General features: G+C 37.4%; 1 protein-coding gene across 4 annotated transcripts in view; it reads right to left on the bottom strand.

Annotated features, from left to right (window-relative positions):
- Positions 1-18,238, bottom strand: part of LOC148055370 (uncharacterized) — a 243,809-nt gene that overhangs the window by 222,937 nt on the left and 2,634 nt on the right. Inside the window, exon 2 of one of the 4 annotated variants that reach the window (XM_087760909.1) lies at positions 2,086-2,224. The exons of the other annotated variants lie outside the window; for them this stretch is intronic. The gene's annotated coding sequence lies outside the window, so the exon portion shown is untranslated. The remainder of the gene's footprint in view (positions 1-2,085; positions 2,225-18,238) is intronic. 4 annotated transcript variants of the gene reach the window in all.

The following is an 18,238-nucleotide window of genomic DNA, read 5'->3' as shown; positions in this document are numbered from 1 at the left end:
AGTTATCAGTTTGCTGGGTGCGTTATTAAAATCTAGGAACTACAGATTACGATCCCTGTCAAAAACCACCTATATTTCTACTACAATATTGCAAATCTGAGGGGATACTACCACATGACTTAAGTTAAATTACAAAGTCTCTCCGAGTATTTTTTCTGCATTTGGAAATATTAAGAATGTAACATTTTGTTACATGAACGTTTAAAATGTCAATATACAGAGAAAGTAACGCAAGATTTCTTCTCTCCCAACAGACAGAAAGACAGATTAATTAGATATAGCTATGGCAACATGCTGCTGTACAGTATTTCATTCAGCCAAAGACAGGTGAAGTCGTCTCAAAGTATCTGGATCTCTACACTACCACTGGAAAAAACCCTGCAGTTAAGAAAATGGCTGGCTAGTAATATATTTAAAACCCCACCTGACATGATAAATGAAAGAGAATAAATGTATACAGCTAGTGAAACTTCCAGGGAACAGGGGGAGACTCCAACACTTTTGCTGACAGTGACTTTACTGTCAGTGGCCTGTCTCTCTCGGAGGCAGCTGTCAATCACAGACCATCTTTCTCTCCCAGAGGAGTTCATTGTGCCTGCAGACAGTTGTGGAATAACTGCTCCTAGGCGTCAGAGCGGCAGATGGAGTGTATCTGTCAATCATTGTCACTAATTATTAACTTCTGTCACTCACAGCAAGGCAACATATCTCCGCCTGATCCTCTGTGATTTGATCTGCTACGCCACCTCAGAGACAGACAGTTCAACCTTTCATTATGTGTCACATACGCAGCGCTCTGCTGGGTCAGCCCTCGTGACTCAGTGTTCCAGCAGAATTCTATTTTAGCCACCGAACATTACAGGGAGAAGCTGGCACGAAGGACACGCTCTGCGTTCAAATGCAGCGGTCACTCATTTTCTGTAAACATTTTCGAGCTAGAGAAGCATGGAAATGCCAGTCTCCTAAGTTTTAAACAAGGGGAAGGAAAAGAATCTAAATATAAGCCAAGTAACTCAAATTCTCACATGATAAGCTGCCCCTTGTAACTTACTAAAATGTTAATTATCTTATCTCAAAAGACTTACTCGGAAAAGATGCAACTTCTTTTAATGGCAATTATTTACAACAGTTAGTAAGGTTGGGGGGGGAAGGGGAGACCAGACAAGAAGGATCACCCCTTCCTTTTCCATTGGCCACAAAAATGACTAGAAATTATCATCGGTGATTTCTGATTGATCTTATGTTTGCCTGCATTTTCTGTCTTGGAATTATGGGTACTTCTATTAAAATTCCATGCAACAACATTGGCCACGCTCACTAAAGGAAAAGGATCAATAACTGAAACATATCGCTGCAGGAAAATCATATTCTCTCTCTCTCTCTCTCATATATTTTCAAGTATACACTTGATATCCCTCTAGAAATTCTACTTAGCCAAACCCAATGCAGTATCCCAAGGTTGATCAAGAATGTTTATTATACACAGTTTATGATATAAAAGAAATAATGCCTTCAGTACTTAGAATTCTATAAATCCAAGAGGCTCCAGACACTTTTTATAAAACCAGAAAATTTGACAATTTTTCTTCAAGTATCTGCTTTGGGAAAAGTCTTATGCACAGACCTATTTAAACAAAAACATCCCTCTGCAGGCTTAAGTCCTCTCTCTCCATCGTTTTTAGTATTGGCAATCTTTAACGATGATGAGATTTTTTCAGGCATAAAAACTAGTGTGGATTTTTAACAAACTACTACTGCTATATTCTAATATGTTGTATTCTACCATATTCTAATACAACAAAAAGCAAAAATGTCGATATCGAAAGGGCTTCAAGCCACAGGTACAGATTAGGAGACAAGATCTTGGGAAATCTTGTCTTCCGAGAAGGACTTAGGGAAGCACTCCAATTTCAGCTTCCACTGCGATGCTGTGGAAAAATGGATGAAAGCAATAACTGGGTGCATGTAAGAATAGAGACAACGAGGGGAAATTATTCCATTATTACAGTTTGCATCAATTAATCAAAGCAAGTGTAACGCAAGTGCTTCTGGTGCTCCCATTTAAAAGGGATAACAAAGACTTACAGAAAGAACCTCGCCACTCCAAGAGACTTGCAGAACTCAGTATTTTTTGTTTATGAAAACACTCCGAGAACTAACTTCGTCATCATGTATAAGGATGGAAAGAAAACGACAAATATTTTGCAGGCTTTTGAAGACTGGTCTGAAAAGAAAGAAAGCAGAGCTAAACATGTACAAATTAGACATTGGGTGAAAAAACCAAACACCCCACATTGCCACTTTTTAATACTAGAGGTGATCCAGTTTAAACAGTGGATTATCCACTGTCTCTTGATATTTTCAAACATTTTCCTCTCCAGACAACCAATTTAGCCGAGTACAGTGCATTGTTAGAAAAGTTAATGGGTTCAAGAAGGCATTAATGGTTGAAATACAGTATTAGCCTGTCCCATTTCCATTGTTCTCCATCTTTAAGTTTCCTAAAAAGTTAATTTTCAAGTTTTTAAAATTTAAGTAGTTCAGAATTGGTAAGATTCTGTTCTCATCTTAAATTCTGTTAACTCCTTTATCCAATACCACTTAGCCTGACTACAACATCTCAACGGCTAGCTACGCCACTTTATTTCTTTTGCTTCAACTAAAAAAAAAAAAAACAAAAAAAACCCCCAATAAAGTTCAAATCTTAAAGACTCATGCTAGACTTGAAAATTAAACTTTAAACAGTAGATCCTTCATTCGTTATCTTCCCCTTTGAATACTAGATGGCTTTTGCATACCAAAGGATACAGATCCCAACCAGCCCCAGCTTCAGTACTTCCCTCCCAACAAAGAAAAAAAAAACAAAACAAAACAAAAACAACCAAACACCACAACCAGCAAACAACAAAAGATGAGATTTATTTAGGTATTTGTTTTTAAAAGCTTATGACAATTTTGATAAGTCTATTCAAGATCCTTACCCACTTCTCTCTTAGAATACTTCCAACTCAAACACAAATCAAATTTCAAACTGATAAACAAAAGAAATAAGAGGAAAACATAGCCAAAAAGGGGAACCACCATTGCAAGTTGCATAGCAAACTGATATTCCAAATCTTGGAAAGTTTTCATTTATTTCCTCACACATGCCCATTTAAAAGATGATGCATTTCAGTGCCTCTAATTATAAGGACTTTTGTTAATGTACAGTTTTCACTGGGAAACAGGAACAAAAAGAGACCGTGAGACTATTTCTATTTCCTCTGGTTTAGACCCTGACCATCTGCTGTCATTACAGCTCAAAGTGCATTTAATTTCCTTTCATAACCTTTGACAACAAGAATCACTAACAGTATTTTAGTTGAAGAAACTTTTATAAAATATTACAATCAAATCAATTGCATTAACACATTTGAACCTCTAAGTTCAACACAGTGGAAAACACAATACTTCTTTATTATATCAGCTGTCTGGTCATATATAAATCACCTATAACTAAAACCAAAAGTATTGAGAGTACTATTTATCCAGAGTTAGCAAAAGGAATTATCTGACAGTTGAAAATGAAAAACCACTAATAAGCATTACAGTGTATTGAAAAGTTTAAACAATGTGATTAAGGAAACTTTTGCAATAATAAGGAGTGTATGTGATTCTATTTTACCTTGCTAACAAAATTCCTCTGGGATTTCTTATTCTGTTACACAATAACTGAACTGCAATATTATGTTAAACAAGTCTCACATTCTACCTGTATTCAAAATATATTTAAAATTAAGAGATAATGTTCTTTCAGCGTATTGCACTTCACTAAAGCATTCGTATTTTCACTCAAATTATTTGCCCAAAGCAATAAACAGAACAGAAGGAAAGTCAAAAAGCCCTAACTAATGCCTTGGCCATTTAGAGGCTCAAGAGATGCACTGTAAAGACATTTAAACCATCTTTTATAAAGTTTATTTTTAAGAGATGAAACAAGGAACTCTTTCTAAAGACTGAGCAGAAAACTCAGTCAGGAAATACAGTGAAGAGACAGCAGAAAATAGTGCATTTACCATGTCTCCTTCTGTAGGAAGCCAGTAACAAAGAAAAGCATGCAGTGTAATCCTTCAGCAAACAAACAACATTGAAAAGGAAAACTGCAGCACAGATAATGATTATGTTGCCTATACTGTTCACTCAGTTATTTGAGAATTAACACCAAACCAACCAAACAAATCAATCAAGATGTGTCTGGGAATAATATGCAGATAAGAAAGAGCAAAAATTTGTCACTTATGTTATTTGCTGTGGTCAGCCGTGATTAGACCCTATCGAGTAACCAAAATATTATGAAGATACAAAAATTAGACCAGATGATTGTCACTGCAATGCAAGGTCTGACAGCAGCCCCACATCATTTACCTAGAAAACACCACACTTGATAAATACTCTATTCCCAAGTTATACAGAATTACACAGTTTCTTTACATTTGCATTAAGCCCAGGTTTTAACCTCTATTTGTATTCCTCATTTCATTTTATTTAGGGCACTATTTGCAACTATTCAGTGATGAACAAAATGTTCCAATAACTGCTTTTACCTGGTGCTACCAACATGCCATTTGCACCGTACCAACCAGCAGCTTCACTACATCTGAAGCAGAGACAATTACTTAATGTATTTAGTCAAAATCCTTGGATTTAAAGTTTTCCATAAACTTCTTCAGTACATGTATTGAAATCTGCAAATCATTGGCAAGTATTCTGGCCATACAGCTTGCAATTTGCTATTTATCAGTCAATAAGCCCAGACACAAATACTTTCTAGCCGAGTATAAAGCCCTGTAAGTTACCATTCCAAAGCACGATGAAATTTTCAAACAAAACAAAGTACACACGAACAGAAATAATATTTTCCATCCTCCAAACCATTAAAATTATTACCCAATACTATTTTAAATACTTAAGGTTCAGACTTGTATGCATCTGAATCGGCATACGCAGTCCATTCGCTTCCATAGAGTTATAATGCAATGACGCAAATTCATAAAAAAAGCATCCAAATCTAGGTCTTCATTTTGCTCAGATTTTAAACTATATTTAAACCCAGCCACAAGGAGGTCAAATGCATAGTTCTGTATAACTGCTGCTTGTGTCAAGTAGGTTGTCACAGGAAGGTATGAGAGTGTAAGTTTATCCTACATTTCAAATTCATTTCAGTTAGACGAGGCAAACGAAAGTCTCAGACACTCCCCCCTTTATGCTATCTCTGGTTTAATCACATCTCACCCTGTAGTGCTTTTCTTCAAACCATTCCTGGATTAAATACATTTCAAATATAATCAATGGAGGAAATGAGAGGACAAAAGCATGTGTCGTGACCACTTGGTTTAGAAAACAATTTTCTGAATCTCAACAGTTCATGTTTCCAAGCAAGACAATTAAAAATCCGAAGAACCCATAACTGTTGTTCCTATCATCATTGTGAGCACAGATGTTTTACTGGTTTGGTCATGTACATAGGCCTAAAGAACAACACGTTCTCCTCTTAAATCTTCAAAAAAAGGAACTATAAAACTCAAAAGAACCATTCAGCAGTAAATTTACAAGTGGGACCTATGAGCCTAATTCGCAAATGCCCTACTCAGTTGCCAGTCAGCTCTGAAGGGTACCTGAATTCCCTGTGTATCTAAGTTTCCACCAGGCAAATTCCTAAGGCACTTGAATTCCTGCCTATCAATACTGGGTATAAGTGAACCTTCCTCTTGCTGTATTCTGTATGAAAAAAGACTAACCTGCCTTGGCTGTTTAATGAAGTCAGGCATCTGAATCCTTAACAAAGCCAAATCTTAAGCCCATCATTTTCTTTGGCATTTTCTGTTTGCTGGTTAAAGCAATTCGGTAAGCAGGCTGTTGCAGATCCCAGTTTTGGGCACCAGGTATTTTCTTTATATGGTACAATGAAAATGAGATGCTTAAGACTGGATTCCCCGTGTCAGTGAGGTAACTGTTTCCACCACCATCCCTGGAAAAGGGACAGCATATTATGTTGTGCCATAAGACGTAAGAGATGGGAACTGCAATGCTGAAAGAACAGCCCACTGCGTCACCTAGCTTTTTTGGCTTTCTCAGGCTGTCGTCTTCCCTTCCCTGTAGGCCTCCCATACTTCCATTTAACATCAAGTTTTGCTCTCTTTATGAACAGTTACAGATACAGATATATAGCTAAGAACCCACAACACAGTTAAGAACACAAAGAAACTTGAATGCTATTCAAACTTCATCAAGCTTTTAGATATTACGATAAAGTATCTGCAATGTTATGAGGTGACCAAGGATGAATGCCTTCATCATTACAAAAGAGGAGTTACGTGGCAGTCACGTTACGCAAAGATGCTGAACCAATCAGGAATAAAAAATGAGCACAAGGTAGAAAATTTGTAGAATGAGGCTAATATTATAATTCCTATGCTGTCACTGTAATGATGGAGAGCAGCACCAGAAGAATATTAATTCTAGTAATGCCTTTCCTAGGCTAATAGGAAAATATTATTCTAATGTTGAAAATGAACATCCTGCCCTGTCCAAGTCAGGGAAATATTTTACAAAACAAAATGTCAGAGTTGCAGCAGTTCCAGAAGGACATTTTCTTATTCCCCAGAGAACTGAGGCTGGTAATAATGATGATAATTTTTATTATCGTAACAACAACAACATTTCATATCGAATAAGCTGGGATGCTTTGTGCCCTCACAGAAATGCACGAAACCCGATAGTCTTAATGTTTGATTCTGAATATGTCTGTCAGGAAACAAGCGCAAGCCTTCAGCAGCCGCGGCTGCCTGATTAGTCTCACAGTCACTCCAAGGAGCTATCAGCTTCTCAGCGTGAAGTTCTCCTGCATCACTGCTCCAAGCCTTTAGGCAAAGGATTCTAATAATGAGTCACAGTGCCGTGACTGAGGCCACACTTCTGCTCTGGTGAGCTGCTTGCTGAGAGGGACTGCATGCTCCCTCATTATCATTTTACAGCTTTTTTTCCTTTTTTTTATTTGTTCTTTTGTATTCCTTTTCCTTCCTCCAAATGCTTGGTGCATTTCAGTGAGAGTACTTAGTGCTACCACCAGGACAGAAGCCATATGCTCATGTTTAATAACCTTCTGGTGTGAGGTACTCATAAAACTTAAGATAAGGCAGAGTATTACGCAGAAGAATAAGATAAGATACAGTCTTCTATCACATCCTAATAAATCGACGTAGACATCCTCCTTCCAACCAACAGAGGTTACAAAGGTAAAATATTTTACACATTTCTCTTTCATTAATGGCATTATGCAGAACTAAAAATAAAAGCAAAGAAACAAAAAAGGTGGCTCACTTATTTAGCTCCACTCTAGCAGCTAGGATAAAAAAAAAAGATTTTTTTTTTTTTTAATCCCACTACCTATATTCTTCTGCACTGTTGATAAGGCCAATTCCTTTAGAATTTGATGAATGTTACTTAAGCCAAAATGTAGTTAATTCAGTTACATCTTCCACACACACAGAGTGGTACTAATTTGCCACTTACTAATCGTCTGGCAACATCCAGTTCAGCAAACGTACTGGACAAACTTGCCACTGGACTTAAAATTGTCCATGCTCTTATGCCACTCCAGTAAAATGCCCCACTGTTTTGGGACATACCTAGATTACATGCAGTGTTATGTGGTGTTGCTACTACTCTTTTTTTGTTCGTTCTTCGTGTAGTCAGAAACCTTTTGTTATTTTAATGTTCTTTACATAAGGCCTCAATTCTACTTGAATGCTAGCAAACTTTATCATTACTTTCCTAGAGAGAAAGCATGATGGTAAAAAAATGAAACATTTAGAGTATGCACATACAGTTCTGCTCAGCTGAATCCCCAAAAGGTACAGGGAAATGTAGAAGTAATTCCAGGGCAGACAGAAAATGGATAACGTGACTACTCTATCATGTCAAGAACGTTGAAGTTGCCTTACGGATACTCTATCTATATGTTTAAAACTAAACAGAGAGAGGAGCCACAAATAATCCTCTACAGAGCTATGTACTTTATATACACACACCCCTTATTATTACAGTATCAGATACTAAAAAAGAAATCCAGTGAGAGTAAAAGATGGGAACTTCAATAAAATTGCAGTAACCATTTCCTATTTTATCAAGAGTTACACGCAGTAGCTTCTGTACAGGATTAGAATAACCTGAAAACCAAAGTGACCGGCTGACTGCAAAGACCCACGAGGCGCATAAGTTCTGATCCACTGCAGTCACACATCCATGCAAAGTACACCACTAATCTGAAAAAAAGTTGATGAAGCTCTCCAACTTCACCTCCAGCTTTTACTTTATAACAAAATTTTCAGAAAACAAAGTTTTTCAGAGATATACATGTGGAACATTCACATACGGTGTCTGTCTTGGATCATTCTCCTCTCTTTTTGGTGTTTGCATTTTTTTGTGTCCTGGCAATTAGACAAGAGTAAGGCAAAAAACACTCAACTCCCTTACAATAATGGCAAATGCTGCAAGTCATTTCTTTGACTTGCCAGCTAAGGGGGGGGGGGGGGGGGGCGGGAATATGAAAGGAGGGCACACATTGAATTTGCATATTTTCTTGTACACAGACCCTATCAGCAGTGTTATTGGAAAGAATAAAAAAAAATGAGAGAAGCATGTTAAAAATAAAAAAAGCTGAGGTTAGCGATGATCTCAAATGAGCAGTATTTTTGTGTAATCAGAGAACAGCAGCACTACAGAAACACTGAATATGACAGCACAACCTCACATCTCCCCTAATTTTCCATGATTGCAAACCTCAGGTGTTTCAATCATGCATCCTTCTTTGGGACATAGCTACTTTCAAATAAATCAAGCTTACTTAAGCTGACTTTCAACTGCATAGTTCGGATGGATCTTAGCATGTTCCCAATACATGAATATTTTCTCCACTCCTCTAACATACACTGCAACTCCACTCTGCTGTCACAATGTTAGCGGTGTCCAAGTGAACTAGTTTAAAGATAGCTCAGATGTATCTACGTAAGCTGCAGTCACAGAAGCTGTTAAACTGTAGACATACCGGTACCCATGACGTTTCCTTTTTTTTCTTCACTTCGATAACAAGCATACTTTCACACTAGCAGCACGTGGCAGCGGGCTAAACGGAGTAAGCTTCGCAGATACAAAATGTAAGCAAAATCAAAGGCGTGTGGGGAAAAAGCCTTGAAACAATGAGGCTGTGAAAAAGTCAATCAATGCCGAGTGTGCCTGTCCTACACTGACAATGTTACGACACTGATATTTTCAGCATGACTTTTCTCACGTTATCTATATAGCGTTAAAAGGAAGAAATATGGGGAAAATGTTAGCTGAAAAAGCGGTGATCGGCTTGGTAAGTCTTCCGTCCTACACCTGTGAGAGCATGTTAGTCTGCAAGGTGCACAGCCGGACCATGAAATTCAGAGCTTCACTTAAATTCACACTGTCTTTATGGTATTTTCAATTAAGTTTGAGAAAAGGATATGCTCTTACTTGGCATTTTGACATTTTGAACAAGTATCATTTGAAAAAGGCACTATCAGAAAAAAAAAAAAAAAGAAAGAAAGTAACACAGAAGAAAAAAGGATTATCCAACTTTTGACTAAAGGACTCTACTGCAGACATTGAAGTGAAAAATCACCTTTCTGTTGTCTGGAAAACAGGCTTTCCAAACATGAAAACTCCCCCAACAACTCTTCCATTCATTTACTTTTGACGGATTTCAGGGATCCTCCTCTCTCTTCAAACACAACCGCTTTCCTTGTCACTACTCCTGGTGACACAGCATTCTCATACAAACATAGCTGCACAATTAATAAACCTTCATCCTTCTCCTGCTCCTTGAGCTTTCTGATTTTTTTTTCCTTTTAATAACAAATAGTTCAGGTGACCGTGCATTTCTGAAAGTCGAAACAAATCCAGGTTTTGAAGCTTTCTAAGAATGTTACCAGGCATCTACTTGCTTGAAAATATAACTAAATTAGGTAGCCTTGACAATTCTATAAAAACAAATAACTTAATAAAGTAAAATGTAAACCTCATGATGGGTTTTTCTTAACCTCAGAAGACTCGTATTTGGCTTTTGATTTTTTTAAGTGAACTGACCATTTATCTTCATCCTACTACTTGAGAAGCTGTGTGACCTAATTGCACTGGATTTCCTCTATATTTAACTTTTTGTCCCTAAGAGAGTTCTGTGGTACAATTCCGTGTAAAATTACAGTTAACTTATTCACTAATGGATTCATGTATTCCTTAAGACTGATGTGCTGTGAGCCATTACAGACTAAGCTAAGTTGACAGACTCTATTAAAGCGCAGTACTGTCATGGAAATTGTGATCTTAACACAAGTGCATGTGATGGATACCAATTACTTTGCTCTTTTTTCATAAAAACTCTGCATGACATAGGAGATATTATGAATGACTGATAAGATCACTGAATGCTTTACATCATGATTTTCAAACATGATTAATCCTTAATCATGGAGTAAGCATAACTGCTTATCTATCACATTATGACCTGCTGTATGCAGGAGAGACAGATTAAACTAATCACCTCCTAACCAAAGTTACTATCAGACTGTGCTAATTGTCACTTACAGAAACCGGCATCTTTCTTCATGACAGTAGAAGGATGCTTAATAATCTTAACATCTCCCCTTCAGAAGCATTAACGTATTAGACGAGGGAGTCTTTTCCAGAAAGCAATTATTTTAATCAATGCTAAATCATATAAGTTATCATCCTTTAACAATTGTCTTTAAAAGCAATTAACCAGACAGTTGTTTCTAAACACCCTAAAATCAGTGCTGCAGTCAAAAGCAGGGCACTTCTTGTTCAGTCTGCGACTTATTGAGAAAACTCCATTTTCAGTAGTTCAGGAGCAGGAAAAATATATGTAAAGACACTGAGAAACAAAGCAAACACTGTAAAATTAAATGCCTTCATCACAATTCAGAAAATTGTAGAACAGATCCTTCTGCCTCTCTGTACTTAAACGCAGCATATACCAAGGTCACGTTCTAGGTTGATCTACTTACAAATAAAGACAAATGCCAACTGAATAGCAAACATTGGACTCGCTCCTTCCTGCGTTAAGCAGCTGTATCTAACAAAATAAATTAAGGCATCACGAAACAAAAATTTTAGTTTTATTACCAATGAAGAACTGAAAACCTCAGGAAGTTTTCGCTCCACACCGCTGATGGGTGATTCCTGAAGATTTGGTTTTATTAAGCTGTTGTTTGGCAATTATTGTATGATTTACAAGAAGTTATGAAGCCCAAAACGTGGTTAAGTGTCTGACTTGTAAGTAATGACTTAGGTATTCAAAAAAATGCATTGGAATAACAATGCATAAGCTTGGTCACCCTACACGTCCCACAGAGTTAGATTCGGGAGTCACTCTTTAGAATCTCGGCCATAAGCTACACGTGGAATTGCAAGAGGGCTCCGGTGCATACTTCAAAACGCATATGCGAAAAACCAGACAAATCACAATTCTACCAAATTACATAAATTTACAATTATCCAATAAATCAAAGGTTTGAGCAATGAGTGTGGCATGGCGCTCTACTATACATATTGTCCTCCATAAATGCATATAAACCAAATGCCAACTTCCCATGCAAGGAGTCATGAGCACTCCTTAATATCTGTAAAGCACTTCTTATGTTTTAGAAACGATTGAACTAGCCAAAACAGATATATGACATATGATCAGTGTTTTATTTGGGGGTGTTCAAGGGTTTCCTCTGGTGGGTTGGGTTTTTTTTTTTAGTTTTGTTTGGGTTTTTTTTTTAAAACAATGCTTACAAAATAAACAGATTTTTGCATTGCTGGCTTTCCTTCATGTAAAGTGTACAACACACTTATTCATCTTAAAAATTAATTCACAATAGTCCATTTAAAGACAATCCTCTATACAAGTTTCTTCTGAAGACTTAGTTCATCTAAACACAAATTTGCAAGATGAAGCCAGAAATCTTTTCTTTTGCGGGGGGGGGGGGGGGGGGCAGGGTGACACACAGGACAACACCACACTAGGAAAAAACCCCACTCAAAAAATCTTCTTGTATGTCTTGCTCTAATGCATTAGAAATCCTGCAAGAACATTCCCTCAGTATCTTTACAATACTGCCCACGCACTTGTGGCTATAGTCAAAAGACTTAAAGAAGTTTAAGATAAATGAATTAAGCAAAATTCCTATAGAACTAAAGCAGATGAAAAAAATACTACTACAGCTGTGCCTGTTAGAGCCACAAAAGAATTTTTCCTCCCATGATAAATTAGCAGATTTTTTGATATAATGAAAAATATATTAGGAAATATTTTCAATTCTCTGAAACAAGTTAGTACTTATTCTCCTCCTGCCCAGCAGCAGAAGACGTATCAGCTCACAGTTGTTCACAGCAGGTTTTCAATGACAGAGTCGCATATCAACATTTTTGCACATAAATGCTTAAGTACATTGCAAATATGCAAACATGTAAAAACTGTGACTATTTAAATATAAACTTTCTCCCTTACAGCTTTACTAGACTCTCTTTGTGTAACAGATTATTTAAAAGAGAACAAGACAGCCATCTACAGGGCAAGAAAAATAAACTATCTTCAGATTACAAGGGAACACTGAATGACCAATTCACTCACTGTAAGCCAGAAAAAAACCCAGCCAAATAGATGTGAATCTAAGAGCCATATTACTGTTACCCACCAGGGAGTTTATTTTTACTTGGTATTTCAACACAACTCACTCAATCAATAACCCTGAACCCCCAAAATGACAGTTTTCTCCTTTTAGGATGATAATTTACACAGAAAGTACATATTTTTATAAAAGCAAAATGTTTTTCACTATATGGCACAGAAGTCTAAAAATTAAAAGCATGAACCATAATCAGGGATAAAGATGTCAGTTCTAACTTCTTAACTACGTTACCGTACTCATTGTTTCCTTTGCCTGTACTGACTGGCTGTGGTGCAGAACAAAACACAGCACAAAAACGCAGCTAAACTAGCAGTGAGCTTCCTTACTACAGTATCATAAAGCAGCATTTATGGCCATAATGCCCATAGCAGTTCATAACTGATAAGTTGTAAACCCTCACAGTAAGTCATAGAAGTGGGAGTTCCATGTGGAGCATCTTTCTATTTCTTGGTACATCAAAGAATTGGATAAATTTGGGGATTACAGTCCAGTTGGAAAGAATTCTGCATAATTCTTACTGTTTACTCAGATCAAGTCCTGGCAGTGGGAAAGCTTAATGCAATGCTATTAGCGTAGCTGTTTTGGAACAGATGTTATAGAGGAAGAAAAATGTGCAGAAGAACCAATCATTTGAAGAAAGTACAGAGAAAAATCTTTCTAGAGTTTTGATTCAGATTTTTTTGATTCAGATTGGGCAGAGGAAGGACTGTGGGATGAAAAAAATAATTAATCAGCAATGCTTTTCTCTCTCTCTGGACCAATTTCCTTTTTGTTGGGCTCATTTTCTACCCTACCAGACATCTAATTGTTCTTAACGTAGCAAGTCCACTGTGACCATCGCAGGCTGTCTCTTAAGCCTATTACAGATACCTGGCATATTTTCCATTGTATAGGGACAAACGCATACAAAATTCTCTCACATCTCTTGCCATTTCCACAATATGGAGTAAAGGTCTTGAGTTGTCACTCAGGAATTGCGGGGGATGCGGGGAGTGTGGAGGAACATTTAATTCTACTGTATACTGATTTAGGAAAAAGTCTACAGAAGACTGTTCACGCTAAAGTACCTCATCCCCTAGATTTCTGGATGAGCCAGAGACATTTCACACCTTCCCTTTGTTTCATATCTGACATGAAGTGTGGATGGCCCACTTACACACACCAGCAAGAAATAATCTTTGAATTAAATCCAAAAGCGTTCTTTAAAAGATTCTTTACACTGGTCTTCTAATGATAACCTCTTCCCTAATTTTGCAATGGTTTCAACCAGCTTTTCGATCACTGGTATAGCTATAAAAAGCAAAACACCTCCTCCTAACCCCATTATGATGAAAGCTTTAAATTTTATTATTCATTTTTAATGGGAAGAAGCTAAACTCCCTCAGGAACCATAAAAGGTAGGGTTTTGATCTGTCAGCTAATGGAAGGTTGCTACAGAGTCATGCCTTCAGCAGACAGTCTGATAAAGGGTGTACCTTGTACTTGGATGACAAGAGAAAGATACATGTTGCCCATTATTATTTTTTAAAAAATAAATTGTCATTTTAAACAGGACTATTTTAGGGTTTCTTCTGTTGTTTGGTTTTGGTTGTTTTTTTTTTCCTTAATCTCTTATCAGTCTTTGAAGAGTATTTAAAAAATCATGTACCATCAGCCAAAATTACAAGCTTGGACCAAGACACTGTCTTCAGATAATTGTCTGTTTAACATTTAGATCATCCCACACAAAGGTAACATTTCTGTTCATCGCTCTGTAGTTCAAAACTGTAATATAACCCCTGCTCTACACAGTGTCATTTTCCAAAAGCCGTTAACACCAGTATTTGTATCAAAGACCATCAAGGTTATATTAAAAAAAAGGAGGGGGAGAGGAAGACTGCAAATCAGATCACCTTCCAGGTCAAAAACTGTCTGGCCTAGCATCTGGTTGATCTTCAAATGAGATTTCAAAAAAAGTGACTGCAACCGCTCAGAAGATGGCTCTGAACAGTGAGTACTATCAGCCTCGCAGCATGGTTTTATTCCAGTGAGTTCCAGCTAACGGGCATGTGAGGTGTGACAAAAGCTAGCCTTGGGACACTGGGGATTGGAAGTGGGACACGTGGAGGCTCACAGAATTTTTGAAGAGCGAATGTGCTTATGGGGAAGTGAGATTTTTTCCTTGCTTTCAATGGTAATCAAAATTATGAGTCTCTCGAAACACTTACAGTTATACAGGCTTATAAATGCAACTGTTTCCTCTTTGCTTTTCTCTTACAGATTTCAGATAAAGACTAAGCAGTTAGCAACCTGAAAGACATGGGGGGGGAGCGAGGGGGATGGACACAACACCACCAACAAAAACTCTATTGCGAAAATCAAAGTCAGAAGCAAGATGTGGACAGACTGGAATAGCTTCTCAAGGCAGGAAAGAAACCAGAACATTAAAGAATCAAGAGCTGCCTATTTTATACATTTTCCACTTTTTAATCAAAGAAAGTCCTACCTTAGGATTGCAACAGACTTCAGAGGAAGAATTAATTCACCTCCGGATGATTCCATTGTGAAAGCAAAGTGTGTAACTTTAGACATTTGTAGTTGCTAGAAATAACTATGAAAACCCTATTGAAAAGGCTGCATGAGTTCTAGGTCTAGGTAAAAAAAAAGTTTCTCTGCTGAAGCTGAGCTCTGTTCCTGCATTTGGAATAAAGTCTATTTTGCCGTGAAAAGAAAAGAGTTTCCAGAAAAGTCACAATTCAGATTCTTTAGTCTGGATCTTGCAAACACTTCGCTCTTCAAATGCCTCAGATGTAGCCTCCAGCATTTTTCTAACCTCCTGTTTAAACACAGATTTATTTTAATTGGTCCTTTTCCTTCTGAATGGTCCCCGACTGCTTTTCTTCACTTGCCTCACCAGGTGTCCGAGAGGTAAATCCGGATAATTAGTTCTGAATTATCTAGCTGATTGCTGAAAAAAAGTGACATTATCTAAGGTAAAAAAAAGCAGGAAGGGAAATTAGAATCTTCTAACATAACACACAAATAAAGGACAGAAAGGAAGAGGGCAGTCAGAACAGTCTTTTGTCCTCCATCAAGTCCATGAGGCTAGCAAATGTGGTCATACTCCTTGCTACCAAAGACAAATCAGTTGCTCACAAACCTAATTAGCAAGCCTCATTTTGTAACAATTAAACACCCAGTAGCACTCACTGACTGCAGCCTCATTAATCCAAAGAACATGACCAACCATCATATCTTCACCATCAGTAAAAGAGAGAAAGTAGCAATCCAGTCTTTAGGAGGTTTCATCAGCCCTGAACCTGTTTTCTCAGTAACAAACTACAAAAGCCTTTACAGATTTGGTCTGGCTTAGCTTGGACCGACTTATTAATACTAGCTGTGAATGTACTTCTCTGAAGTTGTGTGTTTATGTTGTAAAAATGTCTTAGCTAAATAAATGGCAACAAAAAAAGACAGAAAATGCATTTGCATACGGTAGGTACTATTGTAATCCAAGGTAGAACTTTTGAAGACACCAATCTCTTAAAAGAGCACGAGGGAAAAAAACCTGCTGAAGTTGTGTCAGTACAAAGACAGACAGCTCTCACAAAAAGCTGTGCCAATCATTCCCCTCAAGTGAGGGGTGGGTAACAAGCTATACCTGTGTGCGCCTGGTATCGAATTTAAGCCCAGGTCAGTGGACAAGGAAGTAAGGACCTTTCTTGACTTACTACCGGGCATGCTTTGTACCCAGTGTTGCATTTTGTGTTTTATTGGGTTTTTATTTGGTGGGTTTTGTTGTTGTTTTGCATATTTGTGGTATTCTCACCTACAACACAGAACAAAAGTTTGTTTTAAAGAGTCATCTTCTGATCTACTCAAATCAAGTTTGTCATCTTAGAGCCCATAAGAACATGTTTTCAGGATACCCCTTAGATTTGATGAAGAAATGATACACTATTAGTAACTGTAAGACAGTAACCAGGTTCTGATGCTGCTGAGCAAATTATTTTAAAGCCAAGTCTTTCTGTACTTGCACCGAGTGTGATTACAGAGAAGGGCTGCTGTGGCACAAGCCTAGTGACTCTGCTACTTTTCCTAGTTGACGTGAAGTATCCTACTCGGTAATCGCTTTTGATTGTAGTGTGTTACCCAATCATTCAAAGAGATTACACTCTGTGTATGCACAGAGACTGGGAATAACGAGCAATCTGTTTGTCACCTGGGACAATACTGGGAAATTGTCAGCATTAATTACATTATCCAATATAAAATGGTCTATTATTTCAGTGACAGGTTCTATAAAGAGAAATACAATCTGTTTAAAGGGCATGGCTAGCAGTGTCAAACAGCAAGCACTCAATACCTTCTGTGTAGTTCAGTTCTGAAGAAACATACACCAGATAGACTACATTTCAGATTCTTTTCCTCCTCATCGTTTTTTTTTCCTCCATTTTATGGAACTTTCAGTGGGAGTGGGGAGGAGAGGCAGGTTAAGATCCTCAGCTGTGCCCAGTTAACAATGAAGACAAGTGAAAAATAACTAGAAAAGGCTGCACAAGTAATTCAATAACTGCAGAAGTAACCCCAATCCAGGCACAGAGTTTGGAATGCTCTCATGACACTTGCAAGTCCTCCCCTAATACTTACACCTATGACCAGTTCATGATGGTATGCATTCAAGAATACGCAGAGGGAAACATTTTCTAAATGATGCACAGAAATCTTTAGCCCAGTAAACAGTCAATATCCATGCCATGCAAAGGACTGAGGCGTTGTGGATATTTGTTCATTAAAGTGAAGGAGGTGCTTTGCAATTTGTATTATCACTAAATATTTAGGGGTTTGGTTGGGGGCTTTTTTGGTTTTGGGGTGTTTGGGGTTTTTTTTATTTGATACAGCTCACATTTTCTTTCTGGGATCAATGCTGTCACAGCAACGATGAAAAATAAAACAGTAGTACCTTTATTTACATTTCTAAAATGCCATGAAAACTGTTCCCGGGCAGGACCCAATCAATGTTATAGACTCAAACTATGCCACTCTGCTTGAAGCTATAAAGGATTTTTTTTAAGAAACCAAGAAATTAGTAGTGTAACAAAGTAGCTAAAAATGCTGTCACACTTTTTGCTGTATATGAAGTGCATAGCTGTGGAGGTACAGTAAGTGCCTAACATAATGACATAACGAGTCATGACTGGAGCTGGAAGGCTTATTTGCCCCTAAGTGACACAAAACCAGGGAATTAACATCAAAGTAGCTTACATCCGATATAAGATATATTGCTTCACTTCACAGCAGGTTTTTAAACTCAACTGTTAAATCATGGAATATTGATCTATCCCTCTGTAAAATAATGAAACTTGAATTTTTAAAAAGCACATCTTAAGTTATTTGCTGTTTCAGTGACATTTCTTTTCATGCTGAATATATTATGTTGCTACAACTTCTTTAACTAATATTTCACCCCAAACACAACCATCTGGAAGGTGAATCACAGA

Source organism: Nipponia nippon, unplaced genomic scaffold (genome assembly GCF_047370975.1).
Source record: "Nipponia nippon isolate SJK-2023a ecotype South Korea unplaced genomic scaffold, ASM4737097v1 scaffold_23, whole genome shotgun sequence".
In the NCBI taxonomy this organism is placed as follows: Eukaryota; Metazoa; Chordata; class Aves; order Pelecaniformes; family Threskiornithidae; genus Nipponia; species Nipponia nippon.
This window is presented reverse-complemented; position numbering and strand designations above follow the sequence as displayed.